Source organism: Lissotriton vulgaris, chromosome 1_1, assembly GCF_964263255.1.
Source record: "Lissotriton vulgaris chromosome 1_1, aLisVul1.2, whole genome shotgun sequence".
NCBI lineage: Eukaryota > Metazoa > Chordata > Amphibia > Caudata > Salamandridae > Lissotriton > Lissotriton vulgaris.
Window position 1 is genome coordinate 333,912,814 of NC_141685.1, and position 27,203 is coordinate 333,940,016.

The 27,203-nt window shown below is 42.8% G+C and overlaps 2 pseudogenes; both read right to left on the reverse strand.

Moving 5' to 3' along the window:
• Window positions 1–8,389: 8,389 nt before the first annotated feature.
• Window positions 8,390–9,478, reverse strand: LOC147747142 (zinc-regulated GTPase metalloprotein activator 1A pseudogene; annotated as a pseudogene).
• A 10,572-nt stretch (window positions 9,479–20,050) lies between these two features.
• LOC147747143 (zinc-regulated GTPase metalloprotein activator 1A pseudogene) lies at window positions 20,051–21,141 on the reverse strand (annotated as a pseudogene).
• Window positions 21,142–27,203: the final 6,062 nt, after the last annotated feature.

Below are 27,203 nucleotides of genomic sequence, written 5' to 3' on the forward strand. Positions count from 1 at the left end.
CAATACTTACCGCGATGCAGGAACAAGGGAGAGGGGGGAAAGAGAGACCCGATGTGCTAGGTCCTCTCTGGTGACACTTAAGCCCCCCCCGATGTCCGCACTCCCCCACTCACCGCATACACGGCCAGCAGCCGCCCTGCGCCACACTGCGATGTCCTCCGAGGTCTCAGTGGAAGGGGCCTGGATCTCCTTAGCAGACAGCGCGAAACTCGAGACCGTGGCTGGGTGGGCCCGCCACGCGTCTAAGCACAGATCGCTTGTTCTCGGTCCCACTGGCATCAATCTCGAGCCAAGGCACAGAAGGCAGGAGCTCAGAGGAAGCATACACTCCGGAGTTGTTGTTTGGCAGAAAATTATACAGCAATGAGCAGGATAATTGTAGGATCGGTAGACCGGGCGGAGGAGCTCTGGAATCAGGCAGCAATTTTGGACGCTGGCTAGCTCCGCCCCCCTAGTGCCCATGTACATTTACTCACTTGTTTTGAGGTGTTTGTTTGTCCAACTTTTCTTGGCTTTGTAATAAATGTATTAAAAATTGGATGAGGAGTCTGTGTTCCTTTAGTAACATTAGCATTAGGAATAGTAATGTAGAATTGGCTGCTGCGTTTCTCTCCCCTCCACACTTCTAAACAGGCACCAACAAACCATCGACCAGGGATTCCAGAGGATGTCAAGAACATGGAACCCAGCACCATCATCTCCATACCTGTTTCCTTCAGCGGGAGAGCGGCCTACTGAACTCTCTTGGTTGAGCCGTTCCTTTCAACTGAGTCCTTCACTTCATCAATTTGTTTCACAGATAGATAAGGAAAGTTGATATTCCCTGTATGAGACAGAAGCAGTCCCTTGTCACCTACAGGCCTGGCGATTCCAGTGCTGAATCACTCGAAACATCTATAGGCCCCCGCAACTCTTTCTCCACTTCTTCTACCAAGGATCTCCATTGAGTTCTAAGGTGTGCTCTTTGTTGTTTGAGTGGTGGGTTTCTGCTGCTGGTGGGCCACAGGAAGTAAGAAGATTTCTTTACATCCCGGACCAAGTGGCATGGGCAGACAAAAGATTTGCTATACAGAGCAAAGTCTCAAAGAAAACCTGTCAGCACAAAATGCATCTATTCTAGATTCTTTTCGACCCTATGAGCCGTAGCTCACTGAGCCTGCCACAGTATACATTTTTCTACAGGAATCTGCCCCGAGGCTCGCAAAGTGAGAGCATGCAAACTGTCCTTTCCTAGAGAAGGGCGACAGGGTGATATATAACATTGAACATAGCACATTTGGATATGGGGCTGCATCGACTGTATCATTGCAATGAGTAGCATGGAGCGAAACCTGTCTCTAAAGCCCTATGCTCTCTATTACAGATCAACAGGCAGCCCATAACATCATTGGGGAGACACGTATTGAAAGTGCAGTCGGTATGAGGTCCCAGGTTAATGCTAGCCAGAATTAGAGAAAGTTGTACTGGAGCAAGATTCAGAGGAATACAATAAATCACTATGTGCCCAGCTAAAGCAGCTGCTGATGGGGATCTAAAAAATGAAAAAGGCCCACAGGGAGGTGGTGACATTAGCAGATTGGATTTATTTGAATGTAAGCATTAGATGCACAGAAACATGGATTTCAAATTTGGAGAGTACGCAGCGGGTTCACTCCAAAACTACATCTCAGCTCCTGAAACACATGCATCACGTTAAAATTAGAGGATTTGAAAAATAGATTCAGGCATGCAAACTTAAGACTTGTGCTGTCCCATAAAATGTTGGTGAAAAAAATAAGGACCTAATTGAGGATGTATATACGTTTTTGTCTAATCATGTTCTATCAGGTTCTTGCTCGGATCTTTCAATCATCAGTCATAGAGTTCCCTCCACCGCTTCTAAAGCTGGTACAAAACACAGACTATTTTGGTCTATTTTCAAGATTTCAGAATTCTAGATGCCATTCCTAGAAAAGCCATTCAGTTGAAATCTGAACAAATGCAACGTGGTTTCTCCTTCAAAGTTTTTCTGAATTTAGCACACAAGTTCTAGAGAAAACACTGAGAATTTAAGCATTTGTCTAAGACTTTTAAAGCTAAGGGAGTACACGTGCAATTGTTGCACAACCAAATTGAAGATTTTGTGGGGGCGGTTTCATTTATTTACCGATCCAAGTGATGCAGAGAATCTATTGTCTCAGATGGGAGAATGACAGCTTTGGGTCACTACTGGTGAAAGAATGCACCATCTGAACAGAAAGTTGACTATCCTTAACTTTCAGGCGTTAGAAACACTTTTGAGGTCACTGAATGGGGGATAATTGCTTGGATACAGCACAAAAGAAAAAGTAGTTCAAGAACAAAGGAGGATAGTCCTTAGTGCTTAGGCTGGAGTCATTAGTGCCTATTGGCCTATTGTCTTTTGAAGTGCTCAATATAAGGATTTTTTTAATCAGAAGGGGGCAAGAAGGGGGAAAAAAGATTACATAGAATTAGTTATAGTTCGTCTTAATGCAAATGGTCTGAATAACAGCCGCAAGAGAGATGCTGTTCTTTTGAGTTTGTTGCAGTATGATCCTGCAATTATTCTTTTACATGAAATGCATTTAATCAGAGGAAAAAAGAGAAAGAAACTGAACTACCCCTGGGTTAAACAGTGTTTTTTAATCAGCAAAAGGATCACACAGAGGTACAGGAGTGGTAGTTTGCCAGAAAGCATATGCTAGCAGGTTGTTTTCTGTGACCGATGAGGAAGGGTTTTGGCAATAGTCCCTGTATTGGCCTGTAATGTGAGGTGTAGTACTGTTTCTTATTATGGCCCATCTATGATTATATTAAAGCTCTACAGTGACTAAAACTGGAGTTATGCATTCTCTCTTGGATACTAGTTTTGTGGGGTGAGTTTAACTTTTTTCCGATTCCCAGTGTGGATTCATCAAACCCTACCCGCGCTCAACATAAGAAGAGCACAGAGCAGATATTCTGTGATCTCAGCACCCAGTTAGGAGTTCAAGCTGTATGGCACGGATTAAATCCAACCACCAGGGACTATTCGTGTTATTCTAAACAATATAGAAAAGCCCCACAAAGAGATACTTTTTTAGCCCCCCTAACAATCTCTAAAATATCTCTATAATATTCTGCTGGGGCTTTTTCAGATAATTCTGTAGTTATCCTAAGGCTCCTGTCTTCTCACCCCAGAGTAGCAAAGCGATGGATGATGGACAAGTCATTGCTTAGCCAAGAAGCAAATATTCAGTTACTCTCAAAAGAGTTGTAATTTTTTTTCAATTAATGTTAACACTGCGGACGTGGCAGTAATATTAAAGGCTTTTAAGGCCACAATATGGTGGTTTATGATATCTATCTCTGTAGAAAAAAGATAATTTATAAAAGGCAGTAGATGAAGCTTATGACAAGTTTCAGTAAGAACAATCTGATCAGACCTCACGTAATTGGCTGGATAAAAAAGAAGGCCTATAAGATAATCTTTAAATAAATCCAATCAAAAACAAAAACGTTAATATCACCCTAAAAAAGCTGCCAGGGTTTGAAGCCCTGGGGGAAAATGGTTTTGGGCGGAATTTTATAAATGTTTTAATTTTCAATCAATGGCTACCTTAACTGAGCTGTTTAATTTCATTTTATCTGGTGGACCTATTTTGTCCTTGAAAAATTCATTCTTAACTAATTGCATTAATGTAGTGATTAATAATTTGATTCACCATGACCAAAATGGCCTTTTGCCTAATACATCCGCTGCCATGAGGAAATACGCCACGGCTGATGGGTGGTGCTAAAACAACACTATAGGCAAATATGTGGCTTCTTATCTGTTTTCCGATAGAGAAAATATTGAGAAGGTTTCCTAGGGAAGGGAAGATATACTAAATTAGGGGGATATAAAATCAGTGAATCTAAATCTGAATCACTTTTGTTTAATACAACCCCAGATATTTTACCATTGGAATTAAGGGCCCGCTACAGTCAAAATCCCAAAAGATACCTAGGTGTATTTTATTTTGACTAAGGGGCAGATGTATCATGCTTTTTTGCATTCGCAAAACATTTGCATGTTACCACCTACTTCAAGTAGGTGGTAACCCATTCACAAATGGAAAGGGGTCTCATTAGGGACCCATTCCCCTTTGTGAATGTTTGTAAAATAAATTTTAATAGCAGGCAGTGATCCCAAGGACCACTGCCTGCTCTTTAAAAATGAAAAGAAAACTTTTCATTTTTCGTTTTGTAAAGCATCTCGTTTTCCTTTAAGGAAAACGGGCTGCTTTCCACAACAAAAAAAATTGCCTTATTTAAAAGCAATAACGGACATGGTGCTCTGCTGATCTCAGCAGGCTACCATCCCCGTGATTTTTGCGATTCCTAGGGGGTCGCAAATTGCGACCGACCTCATTAATATTCATGAGGTAGGTAATTTGTGACCCCCTAGGTATTGCGAAAGGTGTACTATACACCTTCATACATTGCATTTTTAATATTCCCTAATTGCGAATCCTTGTGATTTGCAATTAGGGAATCACAAATAACTATCTTGATACATCTGGCTCTAAGTCTTTGACATCAGTCGTTTGAATGTTGTTCCTTTATTGTCCAAAATACACTTCTGCGTCACTATTTGGCAATCACTCACCCTTTCTGAGATAGGTTGGATCTTGCTCACTAAAAATTCAAATTTGCTACTTTTAATATTTCCATTTTAAAATGTCCCTTTCAAATTAGAGTTCAGCTTGTTTGCCAAACTGGATAGTGTTTTTATGTCATTTGTATGAAGGATTAAAACCACTAGAGCTGGCCTTAACATTTTACAGTTATCAAGATCTAAAGGTAGACTAGCCCTTCCTAATTTTGTTATATTATTTGGCGTCTATTGTGCTGCAAATTAGAAGATTCTCAGTGCTGGTTTCTCAATTTGACAATATAATTATTTTATATATGATACCAAACTATGGTATTACATGTTTGTTGTGGGCAATAAAGGAACCAAAAGTACCCAAAAAGTGAGGTACAAATCTTTACAGGCCCTTTGGGCTGATCGACAACAGTTCTATCAAAAATATGAAATTCCTGCTATTCATGCTAAGGGGCTTCTGGAATATTGTAAGCATTTAACTCCCTGTCTATCTTCACCTGCCATTGCTAGATGGAAAAATATTGATATTAAAAAGGTAGGTTTTTTTGTTGGCAAGTTCACAGAATTAAATCGGAGGCAGCAAGGCAGTGATGTGCCCTCTTTAGTTTTTCCTATAGACAAACTGTCTCTGTCTTGAACTCTCTTCATTAGAAGTGTATCAATCGGCAGGGCTAGGTAAAAAGCTAGTCCAGGTGGATAAAGGTAATGATTCCTTGAGCTATTGGTACAATGAACTTGGAATATAGGCATGAAATGGAGGCAGTGTATGAGCATTAAATACACAAGGATATTTGGAGAAGATATTTTAATTGTGGGTTTCAGCTTCTGAGGGAGGCAAACTTACATAGAATAGCGTTTTTAATAGTTTTGATGCTTTATTATACCGCAGATAGGCTTAATAAATGTTTAGAACTACTAATAAGAAATACCCCAGGTGTGATGGATAAGAAGATTGGGAACAATTATTCTGGTTGTGTGAGGCAGTGAGTGAATACTGTCTACAGATTTGTGGTTAAATTTCGTAAAGGTTAGGACACATGGTTAAGCGTACATTCTCTATTGCCCTGATAGGCATTATCATGCCTTCTCAGTCTAGGATAGAAAGTTGGGAATTTATCTATATTTCAGCAGTGGTGGCCCACTCCATTTAAACGTAGGAAATCTTCAGCCAGTCCTACCCTTGGTGAATGGCTCAGTAAAATGAGAAATACAGGCTACAGATTTGTTGCCAGATTTCATTCTCTATTGGGCTGCTAGGCCTTGTCATACATTCTTACTTTTGGAATTTGTCTATATCTGAGCAGTTGCAGCCCATTTCATCACTACAAAAGTAGACCTACCCTTGAGGGATGTATCAGTAAGATGAGAGAAGAAAGTGTGAGATATTATTAGTTTCATGCCAGGGTCAATAAACTGCTGCGCTATAGGAAAATATGGGGTTGATTTTGCAGTTAAAGTATCCACTTAGGAAGAAACTGTTTTTTAAGCACTTAGGGATTAGGAAAGGATTAGGAAAAATGTGTACTTTAGCTAGCACCATCACTTTTGCAGTTTTATACAGGAGTTGGCAGTTAAGTAATCATTTGTTACTTTATAAATTATGCATTAAAGGTTTTAGAAATCTACCACTAAGGGGCATGGGTTAGAAAAACACACCACTGTAAATCACATCAGCACTTTGTAGGATATGATGTGGGTTTTTGTATTACATTTTATTTTAAATATTATAATGTGGATTTTGTGCTAATACTTATGTGTCAACACTAGCACTTTATTTGATATGCTGGGGTTTATTTAAAAACCTGTTTTATTTTTCTTGATGTTTGTTAATGTCTGATTGGATGTAGATTACATGACATTTAAGATGTTTAAGCAGTATTCCAATCATAGCAAACCTTTTAAAAAATATTCAAAAGCAGCACCCTACCATATAAAATAATAGAGGTTGTGACATATAATAAAATTTCATAGTAAATAATATTAAAATAAATATTTTAAATATAAACATAACTTCATGTTTTCAAAAACAACTGACTGTTGTACATTTATTTGCCTCTATACATAACTTTTACTAAAAATTGATGCATAATATAAAAATATTTATTTTTACTTCAGATGGGAATTTATTTTTAATTGAACTTTATAGTAGCCAAATTCCCAGGGAGTACCCACGACTCCTACATCTTCCAAAACAGTGGGATCTATGCACGCCTGACTGCGGGGGAATTCGGCAAAGGATACTTGCTAGGTGAGACAATGTGTGGAAATCACTTGAATCGTATTACAGGTGGATGTGAGTGAGCATGTGATTAATGTCAATTTCTCATTACTAATAGGGGACAGTTCATATGCCCTTCGGTCCTTCATCCTCACACCCTACTTCAACCCAACAACACCAAGTCAGAGGAGATACAACCGGGCACACAAAACAACTAGAAACATCGTGGAGCGCACCTTTGGCATGTGGAAAAGCAGGTTTCGCAGCCTCCATAAAAGTGGAGGGGGCCGCCAGTACACACCAATCACCTGCTGCAAAATGATTGCAGCCTGTGCAATGCTGCACAACCTGGCGGTCAAGAAGGGCACAGAAGTGGAACTCTCAGATTATGAGGACCATGACGACGAGGATGCCGTCCCTGAACCACACACATCTGGAGGAGCAACATCAACTGATGGCAGACACAGACGGGAAGAGGTCACACGCAACTGTTTTTAATTAAGTAAGGAGACAAAGACAGGCGTAGTATGCTACAACACTGGTTTAATTTTCAAATGACTTTTGTTTTTAAAGCAGAAAAGTGTAACAAAAAGCATTCAACGGCAATTATTTGCAAATTTGCAAAATTCGCCCATGCTTATTAAGTACCTTGGTGAATGTGTATTGGGAAGCGATCAAATACCCACCCAGCTTACAATTGCCTGCCATGAAGTGGTGAGCTGCAATGTGGATTTCAGCTTAGCACTGCTTATTGTGCCCATGCACATCCCAATGGATCACTTAGGAAAAAGTGCATCTGTTTCTCAAGTTTGGCAGAACACGTGGATAGCAATTAAAATCTGTATATACTCTCAGTATTTGCATACAGGGCTTCCTTTCATTAAAAGGGAGAGTGTGTCAGCACTTCTCTGTGGGGTGAATACTTTCATTAGGAGAGCACTGGCTCTAAGGAACTGCAGCTACTCTGGAATAGTCTGTTCGTTTCAGGCTTTCATATGACTAATATATGGTCCATCCAAAACAGCATCAACATATAGTGTACATTACAGGAGGCCATAACACCACAACAGGGGGGGCATTGACTGCATTGTTTTTCTGAGACTGCATGATTTCCTATGAAGCAGGATTGTTTTTTACGATTCTCCTTGTGTCCACTAGGCAGTTAAATAACTTTATTAGACAAAATTAAAATCAAGACAAGTGGAGTAATTTTTACATAGTGAGATTTAAGACTGGTTGTCTACTTTCGTGACACTAGTCTTGATTTTACTTTTTTTAATTAACCTTACATATAGAACTTCATGTTACATCCCCTAAGTTATCACTCTCTACAACGCGTTTAATTGTAATACTTGTACAACTTCACTTGTGAGGTCATTGGAAGAAAGACTGCAAAATATGGACGTCTTTATTGAAACAACCACTACTGGAGAAACATATTTGCCTTTAATGGCAATATTTTAAAACGTTCTAGTTACAGTCAGGCTGGTGGCATGTAGATATTTATAGTAAACTCAAACTTTTAACTTTATCCGTGTACATCAACTGTTTGTTTCTTCAGACACTGAACTGGTAAAGAGTTGCTAAGAATGTCCTTATCCAAATGTCTACCTATGAAGACCATTCGATTTGTTCTTTCATCATCCTTCTCCCACTTCACTAATGTCTCCTAGAGGTCGTAAAGCTCGTGTACACTCCGGACTATTACTTGCTGCGTCTTGCCCTTCAAAGACACTAGCCCTTTTAATCATATGACTTCCATGAGGTTACCCGTCCTGTCTCTCGTGGTCTTTTTCCACAGAAGGTTCTGAATGAATATATTGAGGTGTCCTGCACTGATGCTTCCTGGAACCTCAAACGTGACTGTGACAATGCTCAGGTCTAAGTGCAGACGAGTTGTCTCCAACTGCCGAAGTTTTTCCTGTAAACTTGTGCTCGATAACTTGTCGACTGAATGTAGATCCAGTACATCCGAGAGGTCCACACTCGACCTCTGCGTATCCAGGAGCTTGACAAACCAGTTGATTGACCAGACGGCAGCTTTCAACAAGTCCAGTTCTTTCTGCAGCACCAGGTCTGTTTTATTGATGAGGAGGAGGTTGGCCAGGGCCACCTGCCTGGCCGCCTCATTGATCAGGCTTTTGCCCTTCTCCTCAGTCAGCTGCCGCAGCCCGTACTTGGCGTCCATGACAGACGCAATGCCATCCAGGTACAGCTCGCTGCCCAGCTTGGCGTCCACCCAGAAGAGGGAGGCCAGGCCGGTGGTCTCCAGCAGGATGTAGTCGAAGTGGCCCTTCTTTCGCATGAGGTTGTCGATGGCCTGGACGCTGCTGTCCTTGACGGAGCAGCAGAGGCAGCCGTTGCGCAGCCCCAGTGACTCCTCGTACAGCTCCCCGCCTAGTTGACGGCCAGCGCCTTCTCCAGCGCGCTGCCCTCACTGAACTGGTTCAGGATGATGGTGATTCGCTTTTGGTGCTGCTCCGTCAGGATGTGCTGCAGCAGCGTGCTCTTGCCCGCGCCCAGGTAGCCCATGATGATGGTGATGGGGATCCTGGTGCCTTGAGGCGGCGCCTTGGGGATGGGAATGAGCTCGGGCAGTCCTCCTCATCCTCCGTGCTGGAGTCGACCATTGGAGCTGCTGCGGGGAGGGGTCCTGAACTATAGACCTGGTGTCCACCCGCCCCCACTACCCTTCGACCCCCTAAATATACCCTCACACTACGGCCGGTGTTTACTTTAGCCTCACCTGGAAGCACAAGCACCTGTCACCTACGACCAGAAGTAATCACCCGTATAACGCACAGGGATACGGCGTGACGCACCATCACCACCATCGAATATAGCTAAGCCGTTGCTTAGCTATATTCTTTTCACTGAAACTAACAAGCATTGGCCGCGCAGCAACACAGCTGCGCAGCAGTGAAAGTGGCAGCAGGGAGAGGGGGCATGGGCGATTCCCTTTCTGGAGCGTGCGACCATATGACGCCGCGCGCTTCCAAAAGGAAATCGCCAAGATGTGCATCCATTGCAATGCAAGCAATGCAACGCGTGTACTTTTTTGCCCCCAACGTTGTGGCGATGGCTACAGGTCTCTGTCCTATGCATTGCATGCGCGTTGCGTAGGCAGGACCTAAAAAGGGTCAGTTGTCACTGGAAAAATGTGATGTATCCACGTTGCGTGTTGGCTGTTTCCTCTCGCAGGCACTAGGCCTACCACACAAGAGAGGTACCACTTCTATCGGGAGGCTTAAGGGAACACAGAATAGTAGAACAAGTGTTATTACCTATTGACTTTCTTTACATTTCTGCCTTCCAAATGTAAGACAATGTGTAAAAAAGAAGTCATTTTGCAAAATGCCCTCAAATTCACATGCTTGTATGGGTACCCACAGTTTCGGAGAGGGCGCAAATAAGCACTGCCTCAAAACTCTATATTTTGTTCCCATTTTGGAAATATATAGGTTTCCTTGGTAGCTATTTTTCACTCTTTATATTTTACCAAATGAACAGCTATTTTTACCTGTACACAATGAAAAACCCTTGCAAGACGCAGCTCAGTTACTGTTTCTGGGTACCACGGGTTCTTGGTGAACCTACAAGTCCTATATATCTGCGCAACCAGAAGAGAGAACCAGAGATAACAGTATATTGCTTTAAAATATCTACCATACTTAAAAGGTTCAGGCGAAAATGTTGGTACAAATGGCATGGATACCTTATGTTTACAGAGGCCTAGGCTCGAACTACCCCAAATAGCCAAAAAAAGCCTTAGGGCTGGGGGAGGCCTAGCAGCGAAGGAGTTAAGACCACCGTTGCAGCACTAGAATGTATGTGCCGAGAACGTTACATTACTGTTAATTTATTTATATAACAATAAGTTATATGTATTGACAAATACTACATCAATGTACCCATGTATTTATGTTAAGGTGATTAATAATACTGTTGGCGGAAATTAGAAATTGTGAGGGATTATACTTTTGCTTTCCATATGTTCAAGGGTTGACATGGACTAGAACACAGTGAGGTGGTTGTTTATTTAAGTATTTATGGAAAATTGATCAAAAGTGGAAAAGTTGTTTGATGTATTATAGGTTACTTTCTTGGCGCTGTAACTGTGTTCTATATATAAAAGATATGAGTTCAGATTTTGAAATGTATAGGATTAATGGCTAATGGAAACATAGTAAGTACATCCTTACCTGTTGATGTGTAGGAAATTCTGGAAGAAACCACACATTTTGTTCCTCATGATATGAATAACAATAAGGTAAATAAAAACATAATTAGTGATATTAATAACAAAGGGGTTTTAAAGGAGGTTGAATTGGAAAGGACTATTTCCTTAAAGTGTCTAGAAGAGGAATGAAATGAGATAACAATGTTTTAATATAAGCAATTTGAAAGTCATGGATGGAAATGAATCTGAGTATCCAATATTTGTGAATTCCTCTTTGTGGGAGGGGGTGTAAAATTGTATAGTGGGACCCACAGTAATATCTAATTTGAAAGTGAGGATTGATACATCATTTCACTGTTATATTGAAAGATATATTGTAATTTGAAGTAAATGTTTTGTAAATAATGTTTTTGATAGAAGAGTATATAGATTGTAAATATTTGTATATATATTTTTCAGCACCGAGGAAGTCCTTGTTGGAGATGAAGCGTGTTGGCTGGACTGATATTCTAGGTTTTTTTTCAAAACTTTGGATATACAATGAAGACAATTTATATGAAAGTTGGATTGCCAGTGGATTCCTTATGACTGTGATGCTGTTTTAAGAACATATATTGAAAAGGATACAAGTTTACATGTTTGACTGTATTACAATTAATGTATATGTAGTGGTCACAATATGATATATTGAGTGCCTCCTTTAAAATGATTGTGTGTTGACTGAGCGATGACATTTCAGGCAACTGAACCCAGTAGAGGAAGAGCACCATTTTAACCAAATTGTACTTTCGGGGTATGTGCACTGTGACAAAGCAATGTTGCCTTTGTATACAAAAAAATGGGCCCATGACCCCCTTCAATTACATGAGAAAGAAACTTTACTTAATTCTGAATCAAGCTATGACATAAACAAGATTAAAAATTAGGTGTAGGAAACCAGGTTATTTGTTGAGAGAGTAAGTACCACCCTCAAGTAATGATCACAATCCTTGCCAGGGTGGTCCACTAAAGTCACTAAATAAAATGGGAGCTCAATCCCGTTAAGTATGGGACAGAGCAGATAGGCCTAGCTGCAATTTGTAAAGTATTAAGCAGTACTAAAACAGTAAGTTAAATTGCAAAGCAATATCAAATAACAATATGAATTTAAAAAATAAAGTAAAATGTAAATAACACAATGACTCCAAAGCGATAAAAATCCAAGACGAGGAGCCGATGATGCGAATGTTTAAAGTTTTAAAAAGAGATAGCGCAAAGAAGCACAAAGTGCCAAAGAAAGCCAATGGACACGGCAGAAAACGAGATAAGCAAAATTTGAGGCTAATCCCTTAAATCCCAATCCAACACAGGAGTACACTTCTAAAGACCCAGGACTTCAGCATGCACCTAGAGACTCAGTGGGTGGCAAGGATAGGCCAACAGGAGAGCCAGTCCAAGTTTAATTGCCACTGATCAGCTGAGCAGTTGCAAGAAAAGTCCTCTTGCAGCTTTTTGTGTCCCAGTAGCTTTAACAGGAGGTTAGTCTTATGACTCTTGGAGTGCACTCCTTTTTCCTGGGTACAAGCTGAAGAGCAGGCCCAGTCTTCTAGGCTCTTCACAGGTCCCAGACAGCAGATTCAGTCATCTTCTGATCTTTCACAAGTCCACGAGTGTTCTGAAATAGACAGCAGGAGATGTCCCATTTGTGTGTAGAACAGGCTAGTGGGTGGGAATGACTCCTGGTTTATACCCTAACCAATGGGGTAGATGTTCCCAGGGCAATCCCTACCCACTTTGGCCATTTTCAAGATGACCATACTAATTTTTACTCTGAAGGCTGGGGTTGTGTGTGTGGAATACACTATGGTAATCTTAGTACCCTCCCACCTCTAACACTGAAATCCAGTTTGAAGCATCCCCTGTAGCCACAACAATCTCAGAGACAGAATTCTGGTTAAAACAGCTGAGTTTTCAGCTATCAGACATGGGATACACAGGAATTATTTCAGCATCCTTCATTAAGCGCACCCGATACGGTCTATCTAAAACCAGCTGACCTGTCATAACAAACTGTGCCAATGTAATGTCAAAAAGAAGCCAACGCTAATTGGTGCCTGACAGGACAGTGGGTCAAAATAAGGGCCCCGCCCAAGTGTCAGCTAACAATTGCCTGTGACAGAAGAGACCTCTTTGAAGTGTGCTCCCAAGTGTCATTTGAAAAACCTCAGCCGAACTGTCAAGCAGGATGAATCTTTCCTGCAGGACTTGACAGTTACATTTCAAAAACAATCTTCCCAGCCACTGTGAATGTTGTCAGGTTCAGATTAGTCATCGATGCCGATTCAGGTCAGCCTGTTTGCTCCTGGGAGCAAGTTCACACCTCATTCCCCCTCATTCAAAAGCAAATACTGGTTGGCCGAAGTAAGAGAGCAAAATTCAGATTTAGAGTCCATAGACATCAGGAAAGACATATGTAACTTTCCAAATTTTACTTTTAAATGATATTTAGAAAACATCTGACTTCAACATTGAAATGGATTTTTAACCCCTTCGGTGCTCATGACGAGCCCAGCTCGTCATGAGGCACAGTGCTCGGGTGCTCATGACGAGCTGAGGTCGTCATGACCACACCCATTAACATTATGGCCCAGCACAGCAAGGGAATATCTTCAGCAACCAAGGTGTTAAAAGCTATAAAGTAAGTTGTTTCACTATTTTTTTAAATACAGTTTTTAGGTGCTAGTCAATGTAAGAACACACTTAACATTAAATTTTTACATTTCATATTAAATACTAATACACTTTGCCTTACGAACAGAAACACCTACTTAGGGGTGACTTAAAAATATTTAAAAGGAACATTTAGGCCTGTTAAAAGGGATTTTTCTGGAATTTAAAAACTGTACAGGCTACAGTGATAGGCCAGGAGTAATGATTTACAGTGCCACTGCAGTAGATGGCACAATGAGTGCTGCAGTCTTGTGGTATCATTTAATTTACAGGCCCTGGTTACACTTGGTACAATATACGAGGGACTTATAGGCAAATTAAATTAAAGGGTCTTTACCATGTCACTGTTTCACTAGCCAGGCTGAAGGTAAACCCAAAGGAAAGAAAGGAACTGCCCAGAAACAGTAGTAGAGCTATATAAAGGCGTGTCCCCCACTCACAGGCGTACACTGGGCATGAAAGCGGCATCTGCAGAACCTGAAATTAGGTCATTCCTCGGCCTGTGAAGACTCAGAAGAAATGCCAAGCTGTTTGAAGCCTCAAGGACGACTGGACCTACTTGCCTTGAACCCAGGACGTTTAGATGTGACTCCAAGGGAATTGACCTATTTGCAAATCATTTTAGCTTTGGGTGCTTTTTTTAATATCTTCTACAAATGTTTTTTTTATTATGGATTTTAAAACATGAGACTTGTCTTGTTGGTCTGAAATTTCCCACATGATTTTGTATTACCTAAGAAAACATTTGTATGTTTTATTATTTCACGATTCTAAAAGTTTTACATTCTACCAGAGTAACACAGAGCTCCGCAGAACAGTACCATGGAGACTGTGCACTGAAATCTGTAAGTAAAACTTCCTGCAGGACGAACCTGGTCCTCTACCCTTGTGACTTTGCCCCGGACAGGAGCGGCCTAATCCTGCAATTGGCGCTTCAAGCATTTTGGTGCTATCAATAAACATACATTTCAAAATTCATAACTCTTGTTCTACTGATTGGATTTTTATCATGTTGATGTATTTTTATTTATTACAATTTACTTTATTTTGTAAATGGGATTGGGATTTTTCTTGCTGTTTGTGTGCTGCATTAATACTTTACACATTGCCTCCAAGCTAGCCTGACATTTTTGTCAAGCTACTAGAGAGCTCAGCTCAGGTTTATTAGGAGACTTTTGTGAGTCACCCCAACAAGGATTGTGATTAATATTTGAAGTGGGCTTTCACCCCCTTCAAGCATTTTCTTACAGGCCAAAAAAAAATAAAGATGAAAAGTGTCACCTATTCTAGGTGTTCCTTCTTACGTTGTTTAGTTTTTGATTGAAGTGTTTAGTTTCTACCTAATGACCTCTGACTATATATGGAAATGTGATCTGCTTTTGAGAAATGTGTAGCTTTCTGAGACACTCGTGGGTTTCTCACCTGTTTCCATCACAAACTGCAAGTGGGCAGAAACCATAAAAATGGAAAGATTTACTAACACTAAAAAAAAGACACAACTGTGTTAAAATATTTCTTTACAACTCACCCTCTTTCTTAGCACATCAAACCTTCTATTGATGTCATTCATTTTTTTAAAGACAAGTTTTCAAGCACAGCACATTTTTCCTCCAAAAATCTACATTTTGCTATATTTTGGCTATTTCCTCGGTTCCCTCCAAGGAAATACAAAAAAGCCTGTCTACTTTTAGAATCACCTTTAAAAATTGTACAAATTTGTCCTGGATACCGTACGGGGGAAAAAGTTAATTAAAGCATTACGAATGCATGACAACAAACATCTACAAAAAGGGCTCATCACTGGGGAAGAAAGGGGAGGGGCCAAAGTTAGCTAGAATTATTCTAGAATTTGATTTATCTCTGAGGACAGTTTGAATTCAAATCAGCAAGTTGAACAAAACGGTCTCAATTGTTGATGTGTTGTTGACTTCATGGTGAGCAACTCCTCACTATTGAATAGTTGGTTTGTAGGTGTTTAGTCGCTTGGAAGAAAACATGAAAAAATGCAATGCACGTTTTTTAATCCTTTAAAAGAACACTTCAAATTCAAATTTAATAAGGGTCTAGCATGGCAAAGTTAAATGTGGATCAAACATGAAGAGTGGAGGCTGGTCGAGGCAGGGTAGATCTCTGGTAGAGATGACTAAAGGAGTCAATGCTACAGGCAATGGGTTGCGGAATGAAACATTTCCTGGATATTGTAACGGAAAGTTTCAATTCTATTAAGGACTTGGGGGCGAGGATTATGCCTTCTCTCTTCACTTTTATTAACCGCAGCCAATTTAAAACAACAAATCTGTATTTCCCATGAACATTAGGTAAATCTGTAGTCAAAGAAAAGTGTCCAGTCAGGAACAGTCGTGGATCCTCCAATCAGGTCACCCCAGCATCCACATAGTCTGTACTCACTGGCCCTTCATCCTCTTTCGTCGCTCGAAGTCAGCCGTTATAACACACTCATGCGTCCTGTTTATTCGCATCTGAACCTACGAGGACAAAGGTATTTCGTCATTCAACAAACAGGTGTGCTTTAGGCCTGTAATCCAAAACAGTGAGGCAGATTTACAAAATGACTATGAATCAATACTCTCAACAGTTTATAGTTAAACTGAGGAACTTCAAGCCTGTAAACCAAAACAGTTAGGGAGATATTCACATAAAATGACAACGAATCAATACTGTCAACAGTTTTAGAGACAAACAGGGCTACTTACTCCAATAGGAGTGGGATATCTTCATCCGCACCCTAGTGCGGGAAAATCCTCACCTCCGAGTCCTTAACAGAATTGAAACTTTCCGTTACGATAGCTAGGAAATTTTTCATTCTATGTCAGGACTAGAGGCGAGGATTATGATAGTTTAAAGCTTGCTTACCACGAGGTGAGCCATGTCCAGCACTGTCTTGAAGTAGAACCTTTTTAAGGTAGAGTCCAAAGACCAATCCACCGCGTTGAGGATATCCTCTAGACAGGCACTCAAGCCCAATGCTTTTGAGGCCATGGCTCATCAAGCTGAGTGAGCCCCGAAGTCCTTGAGACTTATACTTGCCTCTTGTATAACCCACCTAACCCATCTTGCTATGGTAGGAGAAGGCACTGCCTTAAATGATTTGCCGAAAGCAATAAGGAGTTGGCCTTCTCCTGGCGGTCGCAACTCTTCCGTTATTTCTCCATAGGCTTTCCGGCAGCGGACTATGCGCAATTTGGGAGAATCCGGGAATTCCGGATACGAGATTACTCTTGTGTGACATTTAGTCCTTCTATGCAAAGTAAAAGTCACTCCAGTCAGAGTAAACATCCTGGAAGTAATATCCAGAGCTTTCACATCAGACACACGTCTACAAGAAATAAGGCAGAACAGAATAGCCAGCTTACCCGACAACTCCTTTCGTGACAAAAACCGGTTAGGTTACCAAGATAAGGCTGAATACCAAGGTTCTGGAAGAAGAGAAAGTCTAATGCTCCGGAGGAGTTTGCATACGAGACGGTGCTCCCTGACTGCAGCATTATTAGGTGGCAGGTGGCCGGCTGAAATGGCTGAACGAAAATTGTTTATAGACCTGTAAGCCAAACCACTAGAGGCTAGGTGGGCCAAAAAACCCAGGATGTAAACTACATCCACATCCAGGGGATTGAGACTCTGTCACACACACCATCTGGACCATCTGCCCTAAGTGGACCTGTAGCGTTTAACAGTACTGTCTGCCCATGCCTTAGACATGAACTCCTCAGCTTTTGCTGAAAGGCCCGGGACTTCCAAACGTCCCCGGTAATCCTCCATGCCATGAGCCGCAACGAGTTCCCCAGACCAAAGGGTGGGGCACTCGGTCGGGGTCCAGAAGAAGATTCGGAAAGAGTGGGAGTAGGATTGGAGAATCCCAAGAAAGTTCCAGAAGAACAGGAAACCAGACTTGAGATCTCCAAAAGAGTCTGTAATTACCATGGATTCAAATCAGGTGGTAAACAGGTGCAAGGTATAAAAAAAGACCCAAAATGCAACATTGTTATTGTTATGTTATGTGCGATCTCTTGTATAGCGCACGGCTACCCCATAGGGTGTCCCGGCGCTTTGGCAAAGAGACCTGAATCCGAAAAAAACACACTTTTTCTCAACAATGGCGGCATTCTATGTCATTGCGAGGCGGCTACGCCTACAGGCTGAAGGTGAGAGGGTCTGGAGGAGGGAGGAGCAGGTGTACAGACAGAGGATCACTCTATTCCTGCTAACTGACCCAGAGATCCTGCAGAGGTACAGGCTGGATCCCCAAACCATCCTGGACCTAATCAGGGACCTCCACCCACTATTGGAACATCCAACCACAAGGGCCCACGCCATCCCCCCATGTTCAGGTGCTGTGCAGCCTACACCTGCTCGCATCTGGAAGTTACCAGAGTGTGGCTGCTGTGGTAGGTGGGGTGTCCCAGAGCTGTCTGTCACGTTTTTAAAAAAAATTCCTTGATGCCATGTTGCAGAGAATGCATTTATACATCCGCTTTCCTGCAACGCATGCAGAACTGCTAAGAACAAAGACAGACTTTTACCAGGAGGCGCATTTCCCACACATCATAGGCTGTATTGGTGGTACCCACGTACCAATATGCCCACCAGCTGCCACAGAGTACATCTATCGGAACCGCAAGTCCACCCACACCATCAACGTTCAGGTATCTGTGATGCAAAATACGTGATCACTAACATAGTAGCCAAATTCCCAGGGAGTACCCACGACTCCTACATCTTCCAAAACAGTGGGATCTATGCACGCCTGACTGCGGGGGAATTCGGCAAAGGATACTTGCTAGGTGAGACAATGTGTGGAAATCACTTGAATCGTATTACAGGTGGATGTGAGTGAGCATGTGATTAATGTCAATTTCTCATTACTAATAGGGGACAGTTCATATGCCCTTCGGTCCTTCATCCTCACACCCTACCTCAACCCAACAACACCAAGTCAGAGGAGATACAACCGGGCACACAAAACAACTAGAAACATCGTGGAGCGCACCTTTGGCATGTGGAAAAGCAGGTTTCGCAGCCTCCATAAAAGTGGAGGGGCCCGCCAGTACACACCAATCACCTGCTGCAAAATGATTGCAGCCTGTGCAATGCTGCACAACCTGGCGGTCAAGAAGGGCACAGAAGTGGAACTCTCAGATTATGAGTACCATGACGACGAGGATGCCGTCCCTGAACCACACACATCTGGAGGAGCAACATCAACTGATGGCAGACACAGACGGGAAGAGGTCACACGCAACTATTTTTAATTAAGTAAGGAGACAAAGACAGGCGTAGTATGCTACAACACTGGTTTAATTTTCAAATGACTTTTGTTTTTAAAGCACAAAAGTGTAACAAAAAGCATTCAATGGCAATTATTTGCAAATCTGCAAAATTCGCCCATGCTTATTAAGTACCTTGGTGAATGTGTATTGGGAAGCGATCAAATACCCACCCAGCTTACAATTGCCTGCCATGACGTGGTGAGCTGCAATGTGGATTTCAGCTTAGCACTGCTTATTGTGCCCATGCACATCCCAATGGATCACTTAGGAAAAAGTGCATCTGTTTCTCAAGTTTGGCAGAACACGTGGATAGCAATTAAAATCTGTATATACTCTCAGTATTTGCATACAGGGCTTCCTTTCATTAAAAGGGAGAGTGTGTCAGCACTTCTCTGTGGGGTGAATACTTTCATTAGAAGAGCACTGGCTCTAAGGAACTGCAGCTACTCTGGAATAGTCTGTTCGTTTCAGGCTTTCATATGACTAATATATGGTCCATCCAAAACAGCATCAACATATAGTGTACATTACAGGAGGCCATAACACCACAACAGGGGGGGCATTGACTGCATTGTTTTTCTGAGACTGCATGATTTCCTATGAAGCAGGATTGTTTTTTACGATTCTCCTTGTGTCCACTAGGCAGTTAAATAACTTTATTAGACAAAATTAAAATCAAGACAAGTGGAGTAATTTTTACATAGTGAGATTTAAGACTGGTTGTCTACTTTCGTGACACTAGTCTTGATTTTACTTTTTTTAATTAACCTTACATATAGAACTTCATGTTACATCCCCTAAGTTATCACTCTCTACAACGCGTTTAATTGTAATACTTGTACAACTTCACTTGTGAGGTCATTGGAAGAAAGACTGCAAAATATGGACGTCTTTATTGAAACAACCACTACTGGAGAAACATATTTGCCTTTAATGGCAATATTTTAAAACGTTCTAGTTACAGTCAGGCTGGTGGCATGTAGATATTTATAGTAAACTCAAACTTTTAACTTTATCCGTGTACATCAACTGTTTGTTTCTTCAGACACTGAACTGGTAAAGAGTTGCTAAGAATGTCCTTATCCAAATGTCTACCTATGAAGACCATTCGATTTGTTCTTTCATCATCCTTCTCCCACTTCACTAATGTCTCCTAGAGGTCGTAAAGCTCGTGTACACTCCGGACTATTACTTGCTGCGTCTTGCCCTTCAAAGACACTAGCCCTTTTAATCATATGACTTCCATGAGGTTACCCGTCCTGTCTCCCGTGGTCTTTTCCCACAGAAGGTTCTGAATGAATATATTGAGGTGTCCTGCACTGATGCTTCCTGGAACCTCAAACGTGACTGTGACAATGCTCAGGTCTAAGTGCAGACGAGTTGTCTCCAACTGCCGAAGTTTTTCCTGTAAACTTGTGCTCGATAACTTGTCGACTGAATGTAGATCCAGTACATCCGAGAGGTCCACACTCGACCTCTGCGTCTCCAGGAGCTTGACACACCCATTGATTGACCTGATGGCAGCTTTCAACAAGTCCAGTTCTTCCTGCAGCACCAGGTCTGTTTTATTGATGAGGAGGAGGTCGGCCAGGGCCACCTGCCTGGCCGCCTCATTGATCAGGCCTTTGCCCTTCTCCTCGGTCAGCTGCCGCAGCCCGTACTTGACTTCCATGACAGACACAATGCCATCCAGGTACAGCTCGCTGCCCAGCTTGGCGTCCACCCAGAAGAGGGAGGCCAGGCCGGTGGACTCCAGCAGGATGTAGTCGAAGTGGCCCTTCTTGCGCATGAGGTTCTCGATGGCCTGGACGCTGCTGTCCTTGACGGAGCAGCAGAGGCAGCCGTTGCGCAGCTCCAGCGACTCCTCGTACAGCTCCCCAGCCTGGCTGACGGCCAGCGCCTTCTCCAACGCGCTGCCCTCACCAAACTGGTTCAGGATGACGGTGATTCGCTTGTGGTGCTGCTCCGTCAGGATGTGCTGCAGCAGTGTGCTCTTGCCCGCGCCCAGGTAGCCCGTGATGATGGTGATGGGGATCCTGGTGCCTTGAGGCGGTGCCTTGGGGATGGGGATGAGCTCGGGGCAGTCCTCCTCATCCTCCATGCTGGAGTCGGCCATTGGAGCTGCTGCGGGTAGGGGTCCTGAAATATAGACCCGGTGTCCTCCCGCCCCCACTACTCTCCGACCCCCTCACACTATGGCTGGTGTTTACTTTAAGTTGCAAAAAGGTGGGTTGACCCAATATAGTCACTGGGACCTGGGTATGTAAATTGGGGTAAAGTGACATAAAAAACTGTTTTTCTTTGTTCTTCAGCTTCATTCCCACAATTACGTCATTAAATATATCCATGAAGCATGGTATTTTGTAGTATCAATATCGAACTTTGTTCTTTGTCAATTTAAATTAGTACAAGAATCCTTGATTGATTATAGCCTTTTTGGCTTTGGTTTTATGTCACTTTACCCCTTCCTACACTCAATTCCCACTTCCCCTTCCCCTTTTCCCAGGGCACTGTACTAAATATTGTAAATGCTTAATCTATAATGGTTGCCTTAATAAGTGGCTTAGCTACATTGTAAATAAAAACAATGATAGCAGAATGACCTTGTTGTCTTCATAATTGACCTTTCTTGTTGTAAATAACTTTCTTTGGTTTACTGGGACCCCTCTTTCTCGGTGTTTAATTTAGCCTCAACTGGAAGCACAAGCACCTGTCACCTACGACCGGAAGTAATCACCCACATAACGCACAGGGATACGGCGTGACGCACCGTCACTTGAGGGTGCGCCGTTGCTTAGCTATATTCTTTTAACTGGAACTAACAAGCATTGGCGCGCTGCAGTACAGCTGCGCAGCAGTGAAAGTGGCAGCAGGGAGAGGGGGCATGGGCAATTCCCTTTCTGGAGCGTGCGACCATATGGCGCCACGCACTTCCAAAAGGAAATCGCCAAGTTGTGCAAGCAATGCAACGCGTGCACGTTTTTGCCCCCAACGTTGTGGCGATGGCTACAGGTCACTGTCCTATGAAACGCATGCGCCTTGCGTATGCGAGACCTAAAAAGGGTCTGTTTTCACTGGAAAAATGTGATGTATCCATGTTGCGTGCTGGGCTGTTTCCTCTCGCAGGCACTAGGCCTACCACACATCGGGAGGCTTAGGGAAATACAGAATAGTAGAACAAGTGTTATTAACTATTGACTTTCTTTGCGTTTCTGCCTTCCAAATGTAAGACAATGTGTAAAAAAGAAGTCATTTTGCAAAATGCCCTCAAATTCACATGCTTGTAAGGGTACCCACAGTTTCGGAGAGGGCGCTAATAAGCACTGCCTCAAAACTCTATATTTTGTTCCCATTTTGGAAATATATAGGTTTCCTTGGTAGCTATTTTTCACTCTTCATATTTTACCAAATGAACAGCTATTTTTACCTGTACACAATGAAAAACCATTGCAAGACGCGCCTCAGTTACTGTCTCTGGGTGCCACGGGTTCTTGGTGAACTTACAAGTCCTATACATCTGCGCAACCAGAAGAGAGAACCAGAGATAACAGTATATTGCTTTAAAATATCTACCATACTTAGAAGGTACAGGCGAAAATATTGATACAAATGGCTGTTTTTTTCCAACTCAATTACAATATTGTTTTATTTCAATTGTTAGTTTATATAGAAAAACCTTCAAGGATCTATACAAATGACCCCTTGCTGAATTCAGAGTTTTGTCTACTTTTAAGAAATGTATAGTTCTCTGGGATCCATTATTGCTTTCACACCCCACTAACTGGAAGGAGGTAGAAAGCACAAAAATTGGAAAAATAGGCTATATCTCAGTAAAATGCCAACATTGTAAAGAAAATGTTGGTTTTCTGACAAACGTCAGCCTGTTTCTGAAGCTGGGAAGATGATGATTTTAGCACCACAAACCCTTTGTTGATACTTTTTGCAGGGAAAAAACTGATGCTTTCTTCTGCAGCACTTTTTTCCCACTTTTCCTTAAAAACATGGCTGTATTTTGGCCAATTTCTCCGTCCTCTCCAGGGGAATCCACAAACCCTGGGTTCCTGTAGAATCCTGAAGATGTTGGAACTGACACAAATTTGGCATGGATACCTTATGTTTACAGAGGCCTAGGCTCGAACTACCCCAAATAGCCAAAAAAAGCCTTAGGGCTTGGGGAGGCCTAGCAGCGAAGGAGTTAAGACCACCGTTGCAGCACTAGAATTTATGTGCCGAGAACGTTACATTACTGTTTATTTATTCATATAACAATCAATCAGTGACACTTATAAAGCGCGCTACATACCCGTGGGGTCTCAAGGCGCTGGGGGGGGGGGGGGGGGGGGGGGAGCCGCTACTGCTCGAACAGCCAGGTCTTCAGCTTCTTTCTGAAGGAGAGGTGGTCTTGGGTCAGGCGCAGGTCGGTCGGGAGGGAGTTCCAGGTCTTGGCGGCCAGGTGGGAGAAGGACCTTCCTCCTGTAGTCGCTCTTCGGATGCGGGGGACGGCGGCGAGGGCGTGGTTGGCTGATCGGAGGTGGCGTTTGGGAGCGTAGAAGTTGACTCCGCTGTTGAGGTAGCTCGGGCCTTGGTCGTGTAGGGCTTTGTGTGCGTGGGTGAGGAGGCGGAAGGTGATTCTTTTGTTGACGGGGAGCCAGTGAAGGTCTCGCAGATGTCCGGAGATGTGGCTGGTTCGTGGGATGTCAAGGATGAGTCTGGCTGAGGCGTTCTGGATCCGCTGGAGTCTCTTCTGGAGCTTGGCGGTGGTCCCGGCGTAGAGGGCGTTGCCGTAGTCCAGTCGGCTGGTGACGAGGGCCTGGGTGACGGTCTTCCTGGTCTCGGTGGGGATCCACCAGAAGATCTTCCGTAGCATGCGTAGGATGTTGAAGCATGCCGAGGAGACGTTGTTGACTTGCCTGGTCATGGAGAGGGAGGAGTCCAGGATGAAGCCCAGGTTGCGTGCATGGTCTGTCGGTTTGGGTGCGGTGCCCAGGGCGGGAGGCCACCAGGAGTCGTCCCAGGCGGAGGAAGAGGAGCCCAGGATGAGGACCTCCGTCTTGTCCGAGTTCAGTTTCAGGCGGCTGGTCGTCATCCACTCGGCTACCTCTTTCATCCCTTCGTGCAGGTTGGCTCTGGCGGCGGCGGGGTCGTTGGTCAGGGAGAGGATCAGCTGGGTGTCGTCGGCGTAGGAGATTATGCTGAGGTTGTGTTTGCGTACGATGGCCGCGAGGGGGCTCATGTAGACGTTGAAGAGGGTGGGGCTCAGAGATGATCCTTGGGGGACGCCGCAGATGACTTCGGTGGCCTCTGACTTGTACGGTGGTAGGCGGACTCTCTGTGTTCTCCCGTCGAGGAAGGAGGTGATCCACTCCAGCGCCTTGTCCTGGATTCCGACGTTGCTGAGGCGCCGTACTAGGGTGCGGTGGCAGACCGTGTCGAATGCCGCGGAGAGGTCTAGGAGGATGAGGGCCGCTGTTTCTCCATTGTCCATCAGGGCTCGGATGTCGTCGGTGGCGGCGATGAGGGCGGTCTCGGTGCTGTGGTTGGCTCGGAAGCCGGACTGTGAGGGGTCGAGGGATCCGTTCGTCTCGAGGAAAGCGGCCATCTGCTTGTTGACGGTCTTCTCGATGACTTTGGCTGGAAACGGGAGGAGCGAGATGGGGCGGTAATTCTTGAGGTCGGTGGGGTCCGCTGTTGGTTTCTTGAGTAGGGCGCTGAGTTCGGCGTGTTTCCAGCTCTCGGGGAAGATGGTGGTGTCGAGGGATGTGTTGATGATGTCTCGCAGGTGGGGTGCGATGACAGCGTCGGCTTTGTTGAAGACGTGGTGAGGGCAGGGGTCGGTCGGTGATCCGGAGTGGATGGAGTTCATCGTGCGGATGGTGTCTTCGGTGCTGATCGGGGTCCAGGCGCGGAGGGTGGTGGTGGGGGGTGGTTGTTCGGTCATGGTGTGCGTTGGTTGGTTGTTGAAGCTGTTGTGTATGTCCGCGATCTTGTTGTGGAAGTATGAAGCCAGGGAGTTGCAGAGGTCTTGCGATGGGGTGATGTCGTTGTTTCCTGCGCTGGGGTTGGAAAGCTCTTTGACGATGTTGAAGAGTTCCTTGCAGTTGTGTGCGTTGTTGTCCAACCGGTCCTTGAATGCTGTTTGCTTGGCGGCGCGGATCAGCTGGTGGTGTTTCCGGGTTATATGTATTGATAAATACTACATCAATGTACCCATGTATTTATGTTAAGGTGATTAATAATACTGTTGGCGGAAATTAGAAATTGTGAGGGATTATACTTTTGCTTTCCATATATTCTAGGGTTGACATGGACTAGAACACAGTGAGGTGGTTGTTTATTTAAGTATTTATGGAAAATTGATCAAAAGTGGAAAAGTTGTTTGATGTATTATAGGTTACTTTCTTGGTGCTGTAACTGTGCTCTAATATAAAAGATATGAGTTCAGATTTTGAAATTTATAGGATTAATGGCTAATGGAAACATAGTAACTACATTCTTACCTGTTGATGTGTAGCCAATTCTGGAAGAAACCACACATTTTGTTCCTCATGATATGAATAACAATAAGGTAAATAAAAACATAATTAGTGATATTAATAACAAAGGGTTTTTAAAGGAGGTTGTATTCATTTATTGAACAAACATTATGTGCTGAGGATATGGAAAGGACTATCAGCTAGATTCATGAAAGGAAATTGCGCTCGCAAAGGGCCAGATTCTGAGAATCTGGCCCTTTGCGAGCGCAATTTTTGCATTTGGGATTCATCATCCCAAATGCAAAAATCGCTATTTGCGAAATCGCATATTTGCGAGGAATTGCATTTAAGGAATCTCTATTAGAGATACCTTAAATGCAATTCATTAACCAATTTTAAATTGCGAATTTGCAATATTTGGCCGCTATTTAGCACGAAGTCTGACTTCATGGTAAATAGCGAAAAAATAGAAAAATGCACTTTAGTACATTTTTCTCTGTTGCATGTTACACACACACATGTCCTTTGGACATGTGTGTGCGCAACACCTGTGTAAATTTGCATTTCAGGGGTGCTACAGGGCACCCTTGAAATCGCTATCTTATTTGCGATTAGCAAATTGCTAATCGCAAATAAGGAATAACTCCCCATTCATTCCTATGGGCCTTCGCAAATAAGGAATACTTCCCCATTTATTCCTATGGGCCTTTAGGCCCATAGGAATAAATGGGGAGTTATTCCTTATTTGCGATTAGCAATTTGCTAATCGCAAATAAGGAATGTGTAGGAATCGCAATTTATTTAGCGATTCCTACATGAATCCCGTTTTGCAAGTCCTTAATAGCGATTCCTTAATAATCGCTATTAAGGACTCGCAAAACGGCTCTTTGATGAATCTAGCTGTATTTCCTTAAAGTGTCTAGAAGAGGAATGAAATGAGATAACACTGTTTTAATAAAAGCAATTTGAAAATGATGGATGGGAATGAATCTGAGTATTCAATATTTGTGAATATTTGTGAATTCCTCTTTGTGGGAGGGGGTCTAAAATTGTATAGAGGGACCCACAGTAATATCTAATTTGAAAGTGAGGATTGATACATCATTTCACTGTTATATTGAAAGATGTATTGTAATTTGAAGTAAATGTTTTGTAAATAATGTTTTTGATAGAAGAGTATATAGATTGTAAATATTTGTATATATGTTTTTCAGCACCGAGGAAGACCTTGTTGGAGATGAAACGTGTTGGCTGGACTGATATTCTAGGGTTTTTTTTAACTTTGGATATACAATGAAGACAATTTATATGAAAGTTAGATTGCCAGTGGATTCCTTATGACTGTGATGCTGATTTAAGAACATATATTGAAAAGGATACAAGTTTACATGTTTGACTATATTACAATTAATGTATATGTAGTGGTCACAATATGATATATTGAGTGCCTCCTTTAAAATTATTGTGTGTTGACTGAGCAATGACATTTCAGGCAACTGAACCCAGTAGAGGAAGAGCACCATTTTAACCTAAATGTACTTTCGGGGTATGTGCACTGTGACAAAGCAATGTTGCTTTTGTATACAAAAAATGGGCCCATGGCCCCCTTCAATTACATGAGAAAGAAACTTTACTTAATTCTGAATCAAGCTATGACATAAAAAAGATTAGAAAATTAGGTGTAGGAAACCAGGTTATTTGTTGA